Source organism: Citrus sinensis, chromosome 6 (assembly GCF_022201045.2).
Source record: "Citrus sinensis cultivar Valencia sweet orange chromosome 6, DVS_A1.0, whole genome shotgun sequence".
NCBI classification, from domain to species: domain Eukaryota; kingdom Viridiplantae; phylum Streptophyta; class Magnoliopsida; order Sapindales; family Rutaceae; genus Citrus; species Citrus sinensis.
The window spans coordinates 577,113-599,137 of NC_068561.1; the positions used below are offsets into that span (position 1 = coordinate 577,113).

The 22,025-nt window shown below is 33.9% G+C and overlaps 1 pseudogene; it reads right to left on the bottom strand.

Annotated features, from left to right (window-relative positions):
- Window positions 1–1,078: 1,078 nt before the first annotated feature.
- LOC127902977 (NAD(P)H-quinone oxidoreductase subunit H, chloroplastic-like) lies at window positions 1,079–16,964 on the bottom strand (annotated as a pseudogene).
- Between the last annotated feature and the right edge of the window lie 5,061 nt (window positions 16,965–22,025).

The window sequence follows — 22,025 nt, forward strand, 5'->3', positions numbered from 1 at the left end:
CTTCTTTTTTCTGATAAAAAAATGGGCTTAAATGGACATAGAGGATTATTTCATTCCTGATAATTATTTCTTTAACTTGCAGATATGAGCATGCTTTAGATTGGAATTGTGGGGAGTATTACCTGATCATTTCTACAAACTTAAAGCCCCAATTAGTATTCTTTTTATGTTATGCAGAAGTATCCTTCTTATCCCCCCACTTTGTGTTTTCAACTCCCCTCCTATACATTGTAATATATAAAATAGCTAATGAAAAATGAAAATTCTATAGGGTTGGTCTTTTAAGCCTTCTTCAAGTTAGGATGATCAATAGACTTGTCTTGGGGTAAGGGGTTTCCTCTACTTTTACTTTTGTTTACTTATCCTTAGCACTTGTACATAGGAAATGAGACTTAATCCACGTTTACTATGAATTTAGAAGGTGTTTTCTTTCACTCATAAGTAACTATCTAATTTCTTTTATTAACCTAAAGAGTAAATAGATGAATAAAAAAAATGAGGATTTCTATTCAAGTTCTTTTTTTTCCTAGAGCGAAAAGCTTAGGTTTTGGTGAATTGCACGTGGACATATTGATAAAACATATAAAGTTAATGGTACTTCGTAACTAATCGATATTGAGCAGCAGCTTGCAAACCATCTAAAAGGAATATTTATTATTTGATAGATATCCTCAAATAAAAAGTCCAATAGAGGCAATACTTGAAATGGCAATCCATGAAAAAAATACCGATATTGAGGTCAGCCAAAACAAGATTATAACTAAAAGGGATTATTGAATAACTTAGTATAATTGCTATGACTAATATAGATGGACCAATACTAAGTAAACTATTATTTCCTCTAGGTGAAAAAAGCTTTTCATTGTAAGGGAGGTTTGTTGCATCATCTAAATCTTGAAGAATTCCCAAAGGGCTGGCATATTTAGGCCCAATATGCTGTTGCTAGGACATTGATTGTGATTGCCAATACATAAATCGAAATAGGGGCAAGCACCCTTCAGATCTCATACACCTCTTGTAGGGATTTCAATCTAGAAAAAGAATTGATATCTTATACTTCGGTGTGGTGATTATCATTTCAACAATCAAATTCCCCCATAATGATATCTATACTACCTAATATCATCATAATATTAGCGAATTTCATTCTTTCAACTAATTAAGAAAGAATTTGCAAATTGATAAAATCTGGTGGGCAAATTTTCTATCTTCAAGGAAACCTACTTTGATCCCCTATAAAAATAATTCCCAATTCTCCTTTTAGGGCTTTTACTCTCACATAAAATTCTTGTTTTGTCAATTCAAAGGTAGGAGAATGCTTTTTACTAATGAATTGATCTTCAAATCATTTCATTTTATATTGCTTTCTCTATCAAAACAACGGATTTCTAAATTTTCAAAGGGGCCTCCTGGAATTCCTTCTAAAGCTTGTTGAATAATTTTTATGGATTCTGCCATTTTGCCGATTTGGAGTGAATACCGAGCTAAGGAATCCCCTTCTTTTTTCCACTGGACTTCCCAATCAAAACCATCATAGCACTCATAATGATCAACTTTATGAAGATTCCATTCTATTCCAAACATTGGTACCATTGGTCCTGATAAACCCAACTTATTGCTTCTTCTCCACGAATAATGCCCACTCCTTCAACTCGTTCTAAAAAAATAGGGTTTCGCGTAATAACTTTTTGATTTTCAACAATCCTGTTAAAAAATAATCATAGAAATCCAAACATTTATCTATCCAACCATAGGGTAAATTAGCTACTACTCCTCCAATATGAATAATTATGCATCATTCTTGTTCCAGTGGTAGATTCGAACAGATCATATGCTAATTCTCTTTCTCTGAAAATATAGAAGAAAGAAGTTTGCGCACCAAAATTTGCCATAAAAGGCCAAGCCATAACAGATGAGAAGTTATACGACTCAACCCCAAATTACTTACTCTGATATAGCTGGCCCTTTGAAAATTTGGATGGAAGAAAGAGTTTTTGTTATTTATTATTGCATTTCTTAATTATTTTACCAAAAATAGTGTCAGTTCTTATCATAGACAACTTAGGCAGTTGTCAAGAGATCCACATAGAAAGAAGGCCCATTAAATAAATTGTGTGTAATTTGTCTCTAAAAATAAAATATATTTTCATAATTAATAACCTTACATTGTGTAAATTAAAACCCGTAAATAATTATATTAATTTTTTTAGAGGAATTATACTGTAATTTGAAAATAAAATGTTGCCTGAGTTGTCCTTTATCCCAAGCAGACTACATTAATAATTTTTTTAAAACAAACTCTTATAAATTGTACCACTAAAATATTACATAGTGATTCTAAAACTCTAATAAAAGCGAAGATTTTAGTTTTAAAAAAAAACTTAACGCTTTTCTTTTTTCCTATTCTTTGCTATTATTGTGGGTTCTTTGTTTTTTCCCCCTCCCTTTTGAAATCTGCTCTTCAAATAATTTAGTTTCATACAAAGACCTGCAGACATTAGTTATTCTAACTGTTCTTTGCTATCACAATCTTAATTGTTATTCTAACTATTCTCTTATTAATTATTAAAGTATTCTTATTCGTATGTGAAGTTTTTATTTTATTAAAAATAGTATGTTCTTGTTTGTTTCTAGTTTAATAATTTTCTATCTCACATACTAGTTAGAAGATTTTTTTGAGATGAATAAAATTTAAATAAATAGCTTACTCGAAGAATAACTTTTAACTAAGTAATCTCACCAAACCTGAAAAATTTGCAGCACTGCCAGTATGTCATCAATATGGTTGCCATAGATTTTACAAAGAGAGCAAATGATACAACAAGATATAATTTGAGCACTTATCTTGCAAGAAAGAAAAATCTGATTCGTGATTGTGTTGCATAAAATAAAACTGTTTCCTAATATCATCTGGCTTGTGGTTGTTCCAACAATTAATAGAACAATCACCATCCATTGCCAATTAGAGAGTTTCCTTCGTGGAAATGGCCTGAACCATTGAATAAAATAAAACTCTTGGTAGCTAATAGCCAATTAAACATCATTATGAATCAGATATATGATTGAAGGAATGGAAGATCACCGTTGCATATGTCCTATTCCGAAGGGTGGCCAATTTCACATCTTCCTTTTCTTCTGAACCTGATTCAGAAACTTCCTCATGGATATTACTCTTATCACCATCTTCAAATCCATCTACCTCAGAAAAGGTAGATTCTTTATTATGTCGATTCAGTGAAACGAACCTATGGAAAAAATTCATAAGATACACTATCAACATCGAAACTCAAGAACACTAGATAGTAAATTATAGCATTCCTTTGTTGAGGAAATATCCAAAGAAACAATATTTTTTTTAAAGAATAAAATGTAAAATCTACTAGATTTTGTTTGGTCATCCAATCAATTTTACCACAACCAAATCATTATAACATCCACACTTGCACGCACAGAAAATATAACATTTAGCATCATATCCTCACAAAAGAGTCTTGTGATTCATAAGCTCCCAAGCAACCCAACAGATGAACTTTTCATTAAACAAACAAAAATTAGCTCTCTCTTTGCTTAAAAGATACCCATTAAAAGAATTGAAAGATCATCAATTAAACTAAAGCTCTGTGATAACATTCTTTCAGTTCATGAATAAACTGAATATGGATTGAAATTAATATAAAAAACTATCTTGTAACGTGATTTTCTCTAATATTTTACATTTCAGTTTTCTTTTCATTTCTAGTAATATATTAAAAGCTACTACTAAACAAGAGTACGTTATGACCACAAAGGCATAAACACTCAAATCTTCCCTATATTTCCCTTTTCTTTTTCTTTTTCTTTTTGAATACAAATAAAACCTCTGTTTCTTTCTCGGTAATCAAACAAAGCAAATAAATAAAAAAATAAAAATTGAAAAAATAAAAACGGAATTAGCAATCATAAATAAAATCATCAAATTGTTTAACCAAAATCAAGCTAGCCTACTGGAATTGATACTGAAATCTTAGATATATGATAAATCAACCAAGAATTGTAAAATAATAATATTAATAATAACAATAATATAAGTGCAAAAGAAAAATGTATACTGCCGACCAGAGACTTTTGGCAGGGGCTCATGGCAAGGGATTTTGGATTTGAAAAATAGAAAGGGTTATTTTCATTCGCCCCACATATTTTTTCATATTTTACATTATGCATTCAATACTTATGATGTGTCTCACAACTAGCCGGAAACAGTTGAGTCCATCATTAATTCCAATCCTTTCAGATTCTATCCACCTAAATTATTATAATACGCTCTTTTTGATTTGAATTGAATACAAATAACTTTGATATCTAGTGCAAAAATTTTTGAGTTGATTTAATTTGGTTCAACTTTAACACAAGCGCACATATCTCTAATTATTTACTAATTTGTTCGTTCCCTCTTCTTCAACCAATCCTTCCAGTCTTGACCCCATGGTTTGTGCTCTTTAAAAGCAATAACATGAATTGCGAAAACATAAATTTAAACCAAAAAAAGAAAAAGATAGAGTTATCACACATCAGGATTTATTTGTGTTCATGATGAACACTTTGCATATATACACATAATTTTATTTAAATTAAAAATAATGCACTTTATTTGTTATTATGATCTTGATTCCATGGGTTATTGATCTCCATAAAAGTTTTAGACCAAGTCTGCTGTGTCTCACTTGAAACCTTCTCTTGTCCAATAAAGGCTGTCCAGTTGTCGGTATGAGCATCGGCAAGAACCCATATAACTTCTTGAGGCTGGTTTTTAAAGTCAAATTTAGTACATTTAGCTTTAGCACCTATCTTCCTCCTCCTCTTTGGCTGTTGGTTAATTGATTCAGGGTCAGGGTTAGAGCTCCCAGCAGCATCCTACATGTATATGCATACAAATGGATGTTACATAAAATATAATAAAATTAAAAGCAACAAGTTAAATACAAGCCAAAAGTGAGATTTGATTTTGACAGCTCACTCATATTGGTAAGAACAACTACTGGTGGTGTCTCAAGCTTCTTCTGGTCATTTTCTTGCAATGCGTTATGAGTAATTGGATTAATATTTTGTCCTTTTGACTGTAAGTGCTTCTTGACTTCTTTAAATGATCTAAACTGCTTCATTGTCCCCGGCTCATAGAAAAACTGCACATTCATTTGAAACACGCTCAACAATCAGGCACACCGCATGCTTTTTAAAATAAATTTCTGTAACTATATATTCGAGCTATTAATTGAAAAAAAAAATACTCAGTATATAATAACAAAATAAAATTAATATACGTGTTCCACAGAATTACAAACAACATGAAATTTTAGCATAGCTCTCTCTAATTTGAAAGTTAAGTTTCAAAGCTATGAAAACCTAGATAAGAAGAAATTGAGTGTTAGAGCAACCTGGTCAATTTTTCCTTTGTAATTAGCGTGGGTTCTTTGCCTCTGCTCGAACATCCACCCTTCAGGCAATCCAATTCTTCCGCCATCTATCAGTGGACTTCTAGGCCCTTTTCCCCTTCTCGGCTTTTGATCAAGAGGAGGCACCATCCTCAAAGGCACAGCGTCAATGATCTGAAGCTCATTGGGTGGAATCAAAATGTTAGTTTCTTCGGCTTTTGTCTTCTGCAAAATGCAACAAAAAATGAACCCCAAAAGAAAAAGAAAAAAAAGAAACACAAACAAATATACAATTAAAGAGAAAATTGCCTTATCATGGTGGTGATAAAAGTGAAGAAATGAAATCTATGTGTCGTTTAGTTTAGTGGGTGCATGTACCAGCTGGAGGAATAGAGAGAGTGAAATACTTTTTTTTTTTTAATGGCAAATACATGTAACTATCAGTCCTTGAGTGGTAGGTATTGTGTAAGTAAAATAAAATAAATTATACCTAGGAGCTTATATAAGTTTAAAACATGCAATGAATTTTAAGGAAAAATAAAAAATAAAAATACATAAATAAAAGTTTATGCATGACCGAAATAAACCTAACTCTATTAGATTAATTTATACTTGCATGTTAAAATAAAAACTCATGGGAACTAACCCTATCATTAATTTGAAAGGGACACAAGAATTGTTGATAAAGAGTGTAGTAGTGTTAGGTGGTTTTAAATCTCTCTTAACTCTAAAAGCTAGCTCAAGAGATAAGGTTTTCCCTCACACTTATAAAGTGACTACCAGCCTCTTTCACAGTCGATATGGAATAACCCCAACAATTGCCTCTTGACACACAGGCTTTGGATAAAAAACATAGACACCTGCTCTCTCTATTAGATTGTTAGGCTGAGATGTTGGTAAATTTGCGTTTTGATATCAGTTTTAGGTAGTCCTAGGTCTCTCTCAACCCTGAAAGTTAACTCAAGGGATGAGGCTTTCCCTCACAATTATAAAGTCACTACCAACCCTTCCACAACTGATGTGAGATAACCCGAACAAGTAGCAATTACAGTTTATCTAATTAGAATAAATAGAACTTTTGGAAAAAGAATTATTATTAATTTGAAAGGGACATAAGAATGTTGCTAATAAAGAGTGTAGTAGCAATTATAAGTTTATCTAGTCAGAATAAATAAAACTTTTGAAAGAAAAATAATTAATAAGAAGATTCTCTTATAATGAAAACCATAAAGAAAAAGGGATAAACTAAATACACATTTATTTTTATCTTTCCAGTTGTATAAGATTTATACAAATTTCTTTTGATACAAAAATAACAATAGCAGTTAAATCTCATAGATATCTTATGTTTCACTGGTATTAAATATCTTTTAGATTGTCCAATTCACATAAAAATCAGTAGTAAAGCCATATGTAAGTAATTCACCTGTAAAGAAATATTAATTTCACATTTATGTTCCTAATCATTTTGGCTATCATAATTCATAATTTCTTTTTGCAGCAATAAGAAATTAACATATAACTATAAATTGTAAATTATGAATCTAATGAACAAATGATAAATTGTCTCCTACCATACATAACATTCTAAAATATTTTACTAACTTGCCCAGGTATAGGTAATCTCGATGTCATATAATAAGTAATGATTGACACATAATGACATTCAATCTTACAGTAACGATAAATAGTAAACAACATTGTCATATGATCTCAATATACATGCAAATATTTTTCTTTATCACAATCATATTAAGTAGTTTTTAACTAACTTATTTTTTTTGGCAATTTCTTATTTTATGTAATCTACGTGAACATCTAATATTAGGCGCGAAACCCATTTTATTCTTTTTTTTGACAACTCATGTATGTATGTATGTATGTATGTATCATGTTTTTCTTTCTTTTTTTTTTAAGAAATAAAACGCATGAAGTCACATTTCCGCTCTATACCACCCTGGCCCAAAAGAAAACTTGAGATCCATAAATTAGTTTGCAAATGAAAAACATTAATCACATTTACGAATTTCCTGCATTTTTTTCTCTTAGAGGTACCATATAGCCCAGTATCAATTATTGACTATAAAAAAAAGCCTAGAAATAGTTATAGAGACAGAAATAACATACCGCATCTTGCACTCTATCTGTTGCTACACGCGATGGAAGAGGCTGCAATTTGTAATTATCCTTTAATTAGTGTTCATTCACGGAAGCTAAAGAAGTCTATAATATATGCAGGGTAGATTAAGAGATTACTTAATAACCTCAAATTGAATTGAATAGAGAGTGGAATTTGGATAGAGATATAATGTTCAGTAAGTTAAAAAATAAAGCAATAAGGATGTATCTTGAATAAGAATTTTTTCTCATCGAGGAAATTGTCGATTTATTTCATTTTATTATTTTTTAAAGGAAGTTGTCCATTTCTCACATTATATGTCTTCTAAAATGTCATGAATAGAACAAATGACGGTTTTTTTATTTAAATTAACTCATGAATGAGAGACTCATGCTGCGGAACTAATATGAATAATAATCAGATAAAGCTTCCACGAACAAGAGAATCATGTACCTTAATTCTTTCTTCATCAATTGTTGTTCCGTTAGGGTTAATTCACAAATTTTTTAAAGCAGTAAAATTGTTAAATTAAAAAAATGTTAATTAAGCAAAATTTACATCAGATCTGAGCCTCGAGCCATCTAATTTGTTGATGATCTTATTAGAGAATCAAGAAAATGGCATATAGCAAGGATAGGAGCTGAATTAATTACCCCATCGGTCATTTCTTGAGAAGCAAATGTCGGTACTGATGATGAGGCCTTCAAGCCTCTACTTTGCCAACCAATTAACCCTAGAAATTGAGAAAGAGAGGTAGACAGAGAGAGGGAACAGATCTAGGGAGTGTCAAACAAATTGGCTTATTATTGTGTCCTTTTTATTGCATGCAAAAGTTGGCAATGTTTGCACATTTGGCAAGTAAAGGTGGAGGAGATTCAGGGTAAATTTGCTAAAGCAACGGCTACTATCATCATTGGGGCCCAAATTAAGTTTGTCTAGATATTATGCTATATTTTTATCTAGGCAGGCCCCATTTGTTTCCCTTTACTGTTTTGAAATAGTGTAGATTAAGTAGTTACTTTATTAATTTAATGTAAATGTTACATTTTGGTCCTTTAACTTTACTCTTTTTTTTTGTTTGCCATGTTGTTTGTAGATTCTATATTATGAATCGTATCAAATAGATATAATTCTGCCATTAAGACGAACTTTTTTAGTTTTTTTGCAAGAGATAAATTTGCACGAGCGTTGAAAGAAATTGCAATGTATTTCTCATTTGAAACTATTTTTTGTTAACATGAATATGTTAATAATATTGATTTTGATGATAACTGTTGTGAAAATTTTAATGTACTCGCAAGCGCACGAATCTAGAAATAGAGTAGTGGTAACGAGGTCGATCCCACATGGATTGTTATAAATTGAAAAGTCTAATTTAAATCTAAAATTAATATTAATTCTAACCTAGTTGACCAAATTGACTTTTAAGAGAAATTAAACTAATTAAACTAAGAAAACAATTAAAGCAAATGAGAATTCAATAAGATAAAAATTACCAAGGTTTCGGAATCCACCACTATTCAACTAGTAATTATCTAATTATTAATTAATTCCCAATTTTAGAGTGACAACTCGAAATCAATCTATGTCATCTCATGGATATAACAATTAAGCCCAAATAAAATTAATCTTGTGTAGGTTCTTTTTCTGCTTAATAATATGACATCTAAGCATCCCATGTAAACATATTAAATAACAAATAGTCAAAGTTTTCCTAAGCACTCTATGTAAACAATTTAATGAAAGACATAAAATCAAAGATAATCATGTATAAACTTTATAGATCTAAGCATAGAATTAATCGAATATTAATCCTAACAATCAATAATGCATGACAGAATTGATGAGAAGATTTTAATAACATTCAATTAATCATGTGAAATAAAAACCATAAACATTAAAGCACATATATAGGGAATTAAATAAATAAAAAGATAATTATTTCATTGAATAGGGTTTCATCTTTAACCTCAGTATAAGAAAATTAGCTAGACATACTTAAATTGAGAGTAACAAAAGAAATAAAATCACTCATGGAAGTCGAACTGCTGCTGCCCAGCCTTGCGTCTTGTGTCTGCAGCTCTCGCTTCCTGGCCTTTTGTTTCCGTCCTCTGCTCGCTCCTCTCCAAAAGCCAAAAGCTTACTTTTATAATCTTTGAAATGGGCCCCACCTCTTAAATCCTAAAGCCAAAAGGCTTGCTCTTTTATTTGCTTTAGCTCTCACACGTGATCCCCAATTAAGCTTGCACTAGGATTCCTTTTTCCAATTGTAAAAGCCAAGTGTGGACCCCATTTAAATTACTTTCCACTTTTGCAATGCCATGCATGTGTAACTTAACTAAGCTAAAGCCAATGTTATGCTTAAATTCTTCTTCATGTGCTAGATCAATTAATTTACTAGCTTCGGTTTCCTCGGCTTCACTTCCACATGCATGTATGTTTAATTGCTTCTGAAATCAATTAATTAACGCTTCCAAAATTGAGCTCCCTTATATCCTTTTTTATCCATAATCTTCAATTAATCCCCTATTCAATAAAATAATTTAATTAATTAAAAATAACAAATAAAAATAACTAGTAATTATATAATTAAGGGTAAAATATGTATATAAATTATGTTCATCAATAACAAATTTTATATGGTTTTGACAAAAATATTGGAGCTATTTCTTAATAAACGAAAGCCCTTATAATCATTGCCTTATTTCTTCATAAAAGATGGATTTTCAAATTAAAAAGAGATTCTCTGCAAAAACTTGTTTAAAATTGCAATTCTGGTTATAAACGGTGAACCGTTTATTTAAAACGGTTAACCGATTAAAGGCAGAGAGCAACATATTTCCTAAACCTCTAACTGTTTATGAAAAACGGAAAACACAAAAGATGGGAAGGTTACTGGAAATTAACGGTAAACCGTTTTCTTTTAAACGGTTAACCGATTAGCACCAGAGAGCAACATATTGCCTAAGCTCTAGCCATTTATGAATAACGGAAAACACCCAAGATGGGAAGGCTACTGGAACCTAACGGTGAACCGTTTATTTTAAACGGTTAACCGATAACGTCCAGAATTGAAGGTTGTCCTCCTCTGGCATTCATTAACGAAAACTAATAAGGCTAAATTGTTGTACAGGTTACTGGAGCCAAACGGCAAACCGTTTATTTTAAACGGTCAACCGATAATACCCAGAGAAGCCACTTTATGCAATCCCTTAACCGCTAAATGAAAACGGATTAACTGATGTTCATTTTGCAGGTTACTGGAGACAAACGGCTAACCGTTTATTGCAAACGGTTAACCGATAATATCCAGAAACGTTACTTCATGCAAGTCCTTAACCGTTTAGCATAAACGGATAACAAATGCTCATCTTGCAGGTCTCTGGAAGTTAACGGCGAAAGGGCAATCCTAAACGGCTAACCGTTTATTTGAAATCTAGCCCAACGGTAACTTTGACCAATCGAAACGGTTAACCGTTTATAGTTAACGGCGAACCGTTTTCTGTTCGACAGTTTGTAACGGCTAGATTTTCAGCTCCAGATATAAATAAGCTCATTCAAATTTAAAGAAGATTGATCACAACACAACCATTTGAGCTAATATTCGAGAATACAATCTTCATAGAGCTTAGAACACATTCTTGCTTCATCTATTCACATATTAAGCATCATTGTGTAATCTTATATATTGTGAGAGGCAAAACAGTTTGTAATCTTTTACTTTGAGTGATTGTAAGTGTTGGGATACACTTGGGTTAAGAGATTGAGGATAATCTCTTGTGGTAAAGGTCCATTGACACCTTGGAAGTCAAGTGTAAGCATTTGAAGCCTTGAAGGCTTGCTTAGTGGAATCCTCAAGCTCGGAAAGCTTGGAGGTGTAGACGTAGGCGAGGTTGGCCGAACCACGTAAAAATCTCGGTGTTTGAATCCCTCTTCCCTTATCTTTTTATATTGTGATCATCTTAATTGTTATTGCTTTGAATTTGATTTATAATTGCATTAAGATTTTCTTTAATAAATTGAATAATTTTTTAGAATCCCAATTCACCCCCCTCTTGGGTTGCATACTTGTATTTCAATTGGTATCAGAGCCTCGTTCTCTTGTTAAGACTTAATCGTCTAGAGTAAAAGATCCATGGCAACCCTAAATGACTTAACCTGTAGAGAAGGGCAATCCACAACTAGACTACCATTTTTCGATGGTAATGACTATGCTTATTGGAAAACTAGAATGAGAATCTATTTGCAAGCCTTAGATTATGAAATTTGGGAAGTTGTTTGTGATGGTCCATTCATGCCTACGTTCAAAGATGAAGTAGAAGATGATATTCCTAAACCATCGAGTCAATGGAGTGAGTTAGAAAAGAGAAAGATGTCTCTAAACTCCAAGGCTATTAATGCTTTGTTTTGTGCCCTTAATAAGAAAGAATTCCATAGAGTATCTAGTTGTGAAAGTGCACAAGAGATATGGAACAAACTTGAAGTTGTCTATGAAGGGACAAATCAAGTGAAAGGGTCTAAAATCAGTAGATACACTCGTCAATATGAGTTGTTCCAAATGGAACAAAATGAAAATGTGTATTCTATGTACACTAGATTCACGGACATAGTGAACACCCTAGGTGCCTTAGGGAAAACCTTCTCAAATAGTGAGAAAGTTAAGAAAATCATTAGGTCTCTTCCAAAAGAATGGAGACCTAAAAGAACCGATATTGAAGAGGCCAAAGATTTAAATACTTTACCTCTTGATGATTTAATTGGTTCTCTTATTTCGTATGAAGAGGATTTAGCTGCAGAAAAAGGACATGAGGAGAATAAGAAAAGCATTGCTCTCAAAGCTTCAAAATATGAGAGTGATGGGGAGAGTGAACCGGATGATGAAGAGCTAGCCATGCTAGCAAGGAGGTTCAGAAAATTCTTCAAGAAAACCGGAGAGCGAAAAAATTTCAGAAACTTCAAGAACTATAGGGAGAAGAAGGAGGCAATCACTTGCTATAAATGCAAGAAGCCTGGACATATAAGATCGGAGTGCCCACTTATCAACAAACTCAAGAAGAAAGCAATGGTTGCAACTTGGGATGATAGTGAGGAAAAATCAAATGATGAAGAAGGATCGCAAGAAGTATCAAACTTAGCACTCATGGCAATAGGAGGGGATGATGATCTCAATGAGGTAAGTGACCCAACCTACGATGAATTATATGATGCCTTTCAAAATTTGCATAATGAGTTGATGAAAATTGGTAAAAAGAATGTATGTCTTAAAAAGGAAATGGCAAAGCTTAAAAATGAAAATGAATCTCTAAATGCAAGAATTGTATGCCTAGAAGTAGAAAACAAAACATTGCATGATGAAATTGCATTATCAAATGAGAAACCTAGCATCTTACATGAGCATTTGAAATCACACATAGATGAGTTGAAAAATGAGAACGAATTGCTCAAGAAAAAGAATAATGAGTTGAATGAAATTGTTTTGAAATTTACAAATGGGCAAAAGATGTTGGATAATATGCTTAACTCACAAAAATGTGTTTTTGATAAAGGAGGACTTGGATATAAGCCTAACTTGAAGCAAAAGTATTATAAGAATTATTTTGTTAAAGCTACCTCCACAAATGATCATAAGATTATATGTCATTATTGTAATCAAAATGGTCACATGAAATTTAGATGTCCCGTGAAAAGGAATGCATATTATGGTGTCAAATGCATTTGGGTTCCAAAAGGAACCGTTGCTAACTCTCAAGGACCCAAAAAGCTTTAGGTACCTAAAACTTGAGACTTTTTCTTGTAGGGCTTGAAAAGAAGAAGAATAAATGGTACTTGGACAACGGTTGTTCAAGGCACATGACCGGAAACTATGGATGGTTCTCAAGCTTCACCAAAATTGAAAATGGTGGAGACGTATCTTTTGGAGATAACTCAAAAGGAAAAATTCTTGGAATTGGAAATGTTGGTAAAGTCTCTTCAACTCTAATTGAGAATGTATGCTTGGTTGAAAACTTGAAACACAACTTAATTAGCATTAGTCAATTATGTGACAAAGGTTATAAAGTTATATTTGATAAACTTAGTTGTGTTATTGAGAACTCATGTGATGGCAAAACCCTATTTGTTGGAAATAGATGTGGTAATGTTTATATCATTGACATAGAATGTGCATCTACTCTTGATAAATATTTTTCGGCATTGCATGATGATTGTTGGTTATGGCATAGAAGGTTAGGACATGCAATTATGGATTTGATTTCAAAAATTTCGAAAGATGATTTAGTTAAAGGTCTTCCGAAAATTGGTTTTCAAAAGGATAAGATTTGTGAAGCTTGTCAATTTGGAAAACAAATTAAAACTTCTTTCAAGAATAAAAACCATATTTCTACTTCAAAACCACTTGAACTTCTTCACATAGATCTTTTTGGGCCATCTAGATATGCAAGTCTAAATGGCAAATATTATGCATTTGTGATAGTGGATGATTATTCTAGATATACATGAGTATTATTCTTAGCCAATAAGGATGATGCTCTTGATGCTTTTAAAGTGCTTTATAAGAAATTACAAAATGAAAAAGGGCATGGTATTGTATGCATTAGGAGTGATCATGGAGGAGAATTTGAAAATCATGCTTTTGAGAGTTTTTGTAATAATCTAGGCATTGAGCATCAATCATCTAGAACTCCACAACAAAATGGAGTTGTTGAGAGAAAGAATAGGTTTATTCAAGAAATGACTAGGACCATGTTAAATGAAAATGCATTACCAAAATTTTTTTGGGCCGAAGCCGTCAACACCGCTTGTTATGTTTTAAATCGGGTGTTGATTAGACCTAATCTTAATAAAACTGCATATGAGCTTTGGAAAGATAGAAAACCCAACATTGGCTATTTTAAAGTTTTTGGATGCAAATGTTTTTTTTTTAACACAAAAGATAATCTTGGTAAATTTGATCCAAAATCCGATGTTGGTATTTTTCTTGGTTATTGAAATTCAAGCAAAGCTTATAGAGTCTATAACAAAAGAACTTTAGTTGTGGAAGAATCTATGCATGTGACATTTGATGAGTCTAACCCCTCCTCTACGGAGAAAGTCGTTGTTGATGATGATGCAGGAGAAGAAGAAGAAGAAGAAAAAGAAGCATGAAATGACAATCAAGAGGATGCACCACATGGAATTCAAGAGGAACATCATGAAGAGCCAAATGTGGAGCAAAATGAAGATACTTCTCAAACACTCCCCAAGGAGTGGAGGTATGTCTCTTCTCACCCTAAAGATGTAATTTTAGGAGATCCCTCATGAGGTATTACAACTAGATCATCACTTAGAAATACTTGTGAGCATAATGCATTCATCTCTCAAATTGAACCAAAATCCTTTGAGGATGCAGAAAATGATGAATCTTGGATTATGGCAATGCAAGAGGAGTTAAATCAATTTGAAAGAAACAATGTGTGGGAATTAGTTCCTAAACCTGAACATCAATCTATAATAGGTACTAAATGGGTGTTTAGAAATAAGATGGATGAATCCGGTGTGGTTGTAAGAAATAAAGCTAGATTAGTGGCTCAAGGTTACAACCAAGAAGAAGGAATTAATTTTGATGAAACCTTTGATCCTGTAGCAAGGTTAGAATCCATTAGGATGTTGTTAGCATATGTATGTCATAAGGATTTTATTTTATATCAAATGGATGTCAAGAGTGCTTTCTTAAATGGTTATATTTTGGAGGAAGTTTATGTGAAACAACCTCCTGGTTTTGAAAATGAAAATTTTCCAAATCATGTTTATAAGTTGCTTAAAGCCTTGTATGGATTAAAACAAGCACCTAGAGCATGGTATGATAGACTTAAAAATTTCTTGCTAGAAAATGACTTCTCTATGGGTAAAGCGGATACTACTCTATTTGTTAAGCATAAGAACCAAGACATACTTATTGTTCAAATTTATATTGATGATATTATTTTTGGTTCTACTAATGAGTTGTTGTGTAAAGAATTTTCATCGTGTATGAGCAAGGAATTTGAGATGAGTATGATGGGAGAGTTGAAATACTTCCTTGGACTTCAAATCAAACAAAACGAGGAAGGAATTTTCATAAATCAAGCCAAGTACGTAAAGGATCTACTCAAACGATTCGGCATTGATGATTCAAAGACCAAGAATACACCAATGAGCACAACAACCAAGCTGGACAAAGATGAAAAAGGTAAAGAAGTGGATATCAAAATGTATCGAAGTATGATCGGATCTCTACTTTATTTGACTACAAGTAGACCCGATATCATGTTTAGTGTATGTTTGTGTGCAAGATTTCAGTCATGTCCCAAGGAATCTCATTTGCTCGCTATTAAAAGAATTTTCCGTTATTTGAGTGGAACCATAGATATTGGCCTTTGGTATCCTAGGGGAACTCATATAGATTTAACATGTTTTTCGGATGCGGATTTTGCTGGTTATAAAGTGGATAGGAAGAGCACTAGTGGAACTTGCTATATTCTAGGACACTCTCTTATTTCATGGTTTAGCAAGAAACAAAATTCTGTTGCACTTTCAACTACCGAGGCTGAATATATAGCTGCCGGAAGTTGTTGTGCACAAGCACTTTGGATGAAACAAACACTTAGAGATTATGGCATTAATCTTGAACAAATTCCTATTAAGTGTGATAATACTAGTACTATAAACCTTTCAAAGAATCCTATTCAACACTCTCGAACCAATCATATAGAAATAAGACATCATTTCTTGAGAGATCATGTTCAAAAGGGAGATATTGCATTAGAGTTTATTTCCACGGAAAAACAACTTGCCGATATTTTCACAAAACCGCTTTGCAAAGAACAATTTTCAAAAATTCGGCATGAACTTAGGATGATGAAATTTTTGCATTAACATCTCTATTCCTATTATTGAGTGTACTGAATTGATTGATTACTATTTATGAAATGCTTGAGCTTGGTAGACAAATGATGAATTTGCATTGATAACTCTTGATTATATGAATTGATTGGTTGAAACCATGTCCATGAATCATGCATTAAATTGGCTCATAAAATATTTTCAGATCAATTAAATGATCTTGGAATATATTATTTGCTAGCCAAAAATTAAATCAAATGTGCGAAATTACAGATAAAATAAACGGTTAGCCGTTTCCTATAAACGGATCACCGTTTAATTCCAATAACAAGATTATGTGTCTGTCCGTTTACCTTTTCACCGTTTGCCACAATCGGTGAACCGTTTTTCAACAGCGAGTCCTCTAACAGTTACTCCTTAGCCGTTAAGCGCTTAGGCTTTCACCGTTTCCCTTTCTTCAGCCCCTGAAAGTTACCCTTTAACCGTTTCAATAAACGGTTAACCGTTTTCGCGAAATATAAAAATTGTTCAAAGGTTTTCTTCTCCTTCTCCAGTTACCCTCTCACCATTTCCTCCATTGTTGCGCAGCCGAAGGTCTCTTTGTCCTCAAATCCTCATTTTTCTTGCTTTCCGTGCCAAATCAAACCCTCAAAATAATTTCTTATCACCTTTAGAACATTTCGATCGATTCAAAACTTCAAATCGAGCCCAAAATTCAAAAATCCCAAATTTAAACCCCAACTGTCGCGGGTCGGGTTTCTTCCTTCTTAATCCGATTTCCACATTTCTTCAACCAAATTAAACATCCTACTCACATCCTCTACTCTTTATTAAACATTTTATCGATTTACTTTCGTCCCATTATGTGTTTCCATGGCTGAACCCTCTCGGAGAGATCCCAGGCGTAAATCTGTGCCTCCAAGGAATCTCATACCACCTCGGGAGGTCTCTGAATTTTCAAGGATTCACTTCCCCACACCTGCCTTGGCTAAGCGGTTCGAAGATCGCTTTGATGGACGAAAGGTACTTGATCCTTTTTTTGTTGATATTGATGATTTCCGCAACTTAGTTGTATGTGGTAGAAGCATTAGGGATATGCTTCAGCCTTGAGAGGCTGCCATTGACCTTGATGACCAGGTCTATCCAAATTTAGTGCGAGTCTTTTACTCTAATATGCAAATCTCCGATACTCGCCCAAATAGGATAGTCACTTAAGTCGGCCGTGTACCCATAGAATTTGATGATGTGGACTTAGTTGACTTTCTAGGTATCTCTTGTGAGGGGCTTGACATTTACACCTCTAGGAAAGCCCTCTCCTTTGATACTTTTTCTCATACTCATGGCGTCCGTAATATATGTCGTCGTAGAGACTTATCGGATGAGATTTGTATGCTTCCGTTTCGGTCTCAACTTTTACCTCTCCAAGTTCGTATTCTTCACTCTATTTTACAGCACATAGTGACTCCTAGGAAGGGTCACTCGGATGAGGTTAGACGTTGCCCTATTGGATAGCCTTCTTACAGACCGTCCCATTAACCTCGGGTATATTATTGTGCGACATATGCTGAGTACTCCAGCGGTCAACCACCGCTTGCTTCCTTATGGCAATATCATCACTAAAATACTGCGACGCTTTGAGGTGCCACTTCTTGATATTGGACATATGGAGACTCGACGGATTGGTCCCAAGGCCATGACCAGTATCGGATTCTCTAGGAAGAATGGAGTGTGGATAAAGACCAGCAACTCCAAAAACCGGGATACCTTGATTGCTGCAGAGGATGATCGAATGCTCAATGATATCTATCCTCCCGATCAGCTTCCTGATTTTAGATTAGGAGCTCTTCCTCATCTTCCGCGTCGCCATTTTGTACCTCGGCCTCCTGCTGATTCAGACCCTGAGGAGCATGCGATAGACACTGACATCCCCTCCTCTTCCGAGCTGCCTCCTGCTCCTGAGCCTTCTGCTGTTCCCGAGCAGCCATCTGCCTCTATGCCGCCTCCAGCTCCAGTTCAGCCCCCTGCTTCAGACGAAGTGCAGCAGCTGATCACTGATGTTCAGCGGATTTCGGAGCGCCGGCAGCTGATTCTTGATCGGTTGGACACTATTTCCCGTGACCATCAGCAGATGCGTTCTGACTTTTAGATCTTCCAGCGGCAGAGCCTTGATCAGCAGCTTGAGCTTATCGCTGGACAGCGCACTATTCTCGGCTATTTCGGCTATGATCCGGGGAGCACATCTTCTCCGCCTCCGTAGTTTCATAGCATTGTTTTCGCACATACATTTTACATTTTGGTTGCTAGCATTTTTATTTTTTTTGGATTTTGATGCATATGTGTGTGATGTTCTTGATGATTAGATGATTGATGATTTGTGATTGACTGATTGTTGGATATTGTAGTATTGGTTTATTTGTGGATATTGGAGTGTTGATTTGTTTTGTTCATGGAGTTGTTGGCTTGTTGAAAGAAGAAGTTGGTGTCAATCTATTTTTGGAAGTGTTCTATCTCATTTTGTATAAGTGGTTTTGATCATTTTTAAGGGGAAACTTTGCCAAAATTTTCGCTCGCCAAAGCCGGGCAACTTCTTTAATGGATTTGCGTATTTCTTATTCTCACTTTTCTTTTTGATGATGAAGGGGGAGATAACTATGGTTTTTAAGATGGATTTAAAATGGGGTGATTTAAGAATTTTTTTTTTTTAGCAAAAATCTTTTTATTGAACATTTCTTAATTTGGCCATACATTGAGGGGAAGCACATATTAAGGGGGAGCTAATCTTTGAATGAAATTTGTCATCATAAAAAAGGGGGAGATTGTTAACATGAATATGTTAATAATATTGATTTTGATGATAACAAATTTTATATGGTTTTGACAAAAAAAATTGGAGTTATTTCTTAATAAACGAAAGCCCTTATAATCATTGCCTTATTTCTTCATAAAAGATGGATTTTCAAATTAGAAAGAGATTCTCTGCAAAAACTTGTTTAAAATTGCAATTCTGGTTATAAACAGTGAACCGTTTATTTAAAACGGTTAACCGATTAAAAGCAGAGAGCAACATATTTCCTAAACCTCTAACTGTTTATGAAAAACGGAAAACACAAAAGATGGGAAGGTTACTGAAAATTAACGGTAAACCGTTTTCTTTTAAACGGTTAACCGATTAGCACCAGAGAGCAACATATTGCCTAAGCTCTAGCCGTTTATGAATAACGGAAAACACCCAAGATGGGAAGGCTACTGGAACCTAACGGTGAACCGTTTATTTTAAACGGTTAACCGATAACGTCCAGAATTGAAGGTTGTCCTCCTCTGGCATTGATTAACGAAAACTGATAAGGCTAAATTGTTGTGCAGGTTACTGGAGCCAAACGGCAAACTGTTTATTTTAAACGGTCAACCGATAATACCCAGAGAAGCCACTTTATGCAATCCTTTAACCGCTAAATGAAAACGGATTAACTGATGTTCATTTTGCAGGTTACTGGAGACAAACGGCTAACCGTTTATTGCAAACGGTTAACCGATAATATCCAGAAACGTTACTTCATGCAAGTCCTTAACCGTTTAGCGTAAACGGATAACAAATGCTCATCTTGCAGGTCTCTGGAAGTTAACGGCGAAAGGACAATCCTAAACGGCTAACCGTTTATTTGAAATCTGGCCCAACGGTAACTTTGACCAACCGAAACGGCGAACTGTTTATAGTTAACGGCGAACCATTTTCTGTTTGACAGTTTGTAACGGCTAGATTTTCAGCTCCAGATATAAATAAGCTCATTCAAATTCAAAGAAGATTGATCACAACACAACCATTTGAGCTAATATTCGATAATACAATCTTCATAGAGCTTAGAACACATTCTTGCTTCATCTATTCACATATTAAGCATCATTGTGTAATCTTACATATTGTGAGAGGCAAAACAATTTGTAATCTTTTACTTTGAGTGATTGTAAGTGTTGGGATACACTTGGGTTAAGAGATTGAGGATAATCTCTTGTTGTAAAGGTCCATTGACACCTTGGAAGTCAAGTGTAAGCATTTGAAGCCTTGGAGGCTTGCTTAGTGGAATCCTCAAGCTCGGAAAGCTTGGAGGCGTGGACGTAGGGGAGGTTGGCCGAACCACGTAAAAATCTCGGTGTTTGAATCCCTCTTCCCTTATCTTTTTATATTGTGATCATCTTAATTGTTATTGCTTTGAATTTGATTTATAATTGCATTAAGATTTTCTTTAATAAATTGAATAATTTTTTAGAATCCCAATTCACCCCCCTCTTGGGTTGCATACTTGTATTTCATTTTTCTGGAATAAATTCCATATCTTATTTTACTCAAGTCACAATAGTAAATGGTTTGCTTTATATATAGCGCATATGAGCTTCCATTATTTGATGTTTGGTCCCCGTATCTGTAAGGATTTGCAGTATCTAATTGCTTGGATAATTAATTAATTAAATAGTTTCTTTCTTTTTTAAAGCAGAAATTCCATATCTCTTGTGTGTTTTGTTATCAACAAAATTTTTTATCAACTTCTCCGATGCATTGAATAAGAAAAAATCTAAACTATAGAAATTGTTGTCGTCAAAAATCAGGATTTATTTGTGTTCATGATGAACACTTTGCATATATACACATAACTTTGTTTAAATTAAAAAAAAAAATCCACTTTATTTGTTATTATGATCTTGATTCTATGGGTTATTGATCTCCATAAGAGTTTTAGACCAAGTCTGCTGTGTGTCATTTGAAACCTTCTCTTGTCCAATAAAAGCTGACCAGTTGTCGGTCCGAGCATCGGCAAGAACCCATGTAACTTCTTTAGGCCGGTTTTTAAAGTCAAATTTAATACGTTTAGCTTTAGCACCAATCTTCCTCCCCCTCTTTGGCTGTTGGCTACTTGATTGAGGGTCAGGGTTAGAGCTCCCAGCAGCATCCTGCGTGTATATGTATACTCAAGGATGTTACATCGAATATAAGAAAATTGAAAACAACAATTTAAATACGAGCCAAAAGTGAAATGTGATTTTGAAAGCTCACTCACATTGGTAAGGCCAACTACTGGTGGTGTCTCAAGCTTCTGCCGGTCATTTTCTTGCAATGCGTTAGGAGTAATTGGATTAATATTTTGTCCTTTTGACAGTAAGTGCTTCTCGACTTCTTTAAATGATCTGAACTGCTTGTTTGTCCCCGGCTCATAGTAGAACTGCACATTCATTTGAAACACACTCAACAATCAGGCTCACCACATGCTTTTGAAATAAATTTCTGTAACTATACATTTGAGATATTAATTGAAAAATACTCAGTTCATAATAATTAATTAAAATTAATAAACATGTCCCACAGAGTTATAAACAACATGCAATTTCAGCATACTGCAGCTCTCTAATTTGAAAGTTAACTTTCAAAGCTATGAAAACCTAGATAAGAAGAAATTGAGTGTTAGAGAAACCTGGTCAATTTTTCCTTTGTAATTAGCGTGGGTTCTTTGCCTCTGCTCGAACATCCACCCTTCAGGCAATCCAATTCTTCTGCCGTCTATCAGTGGACCTCTAGGGCCTTTTCCCCTTCTCGGCTTTTGATCAAGAGCAGGCACCATCCTCAAAGGCACAGCGTCAATGATCTGAAG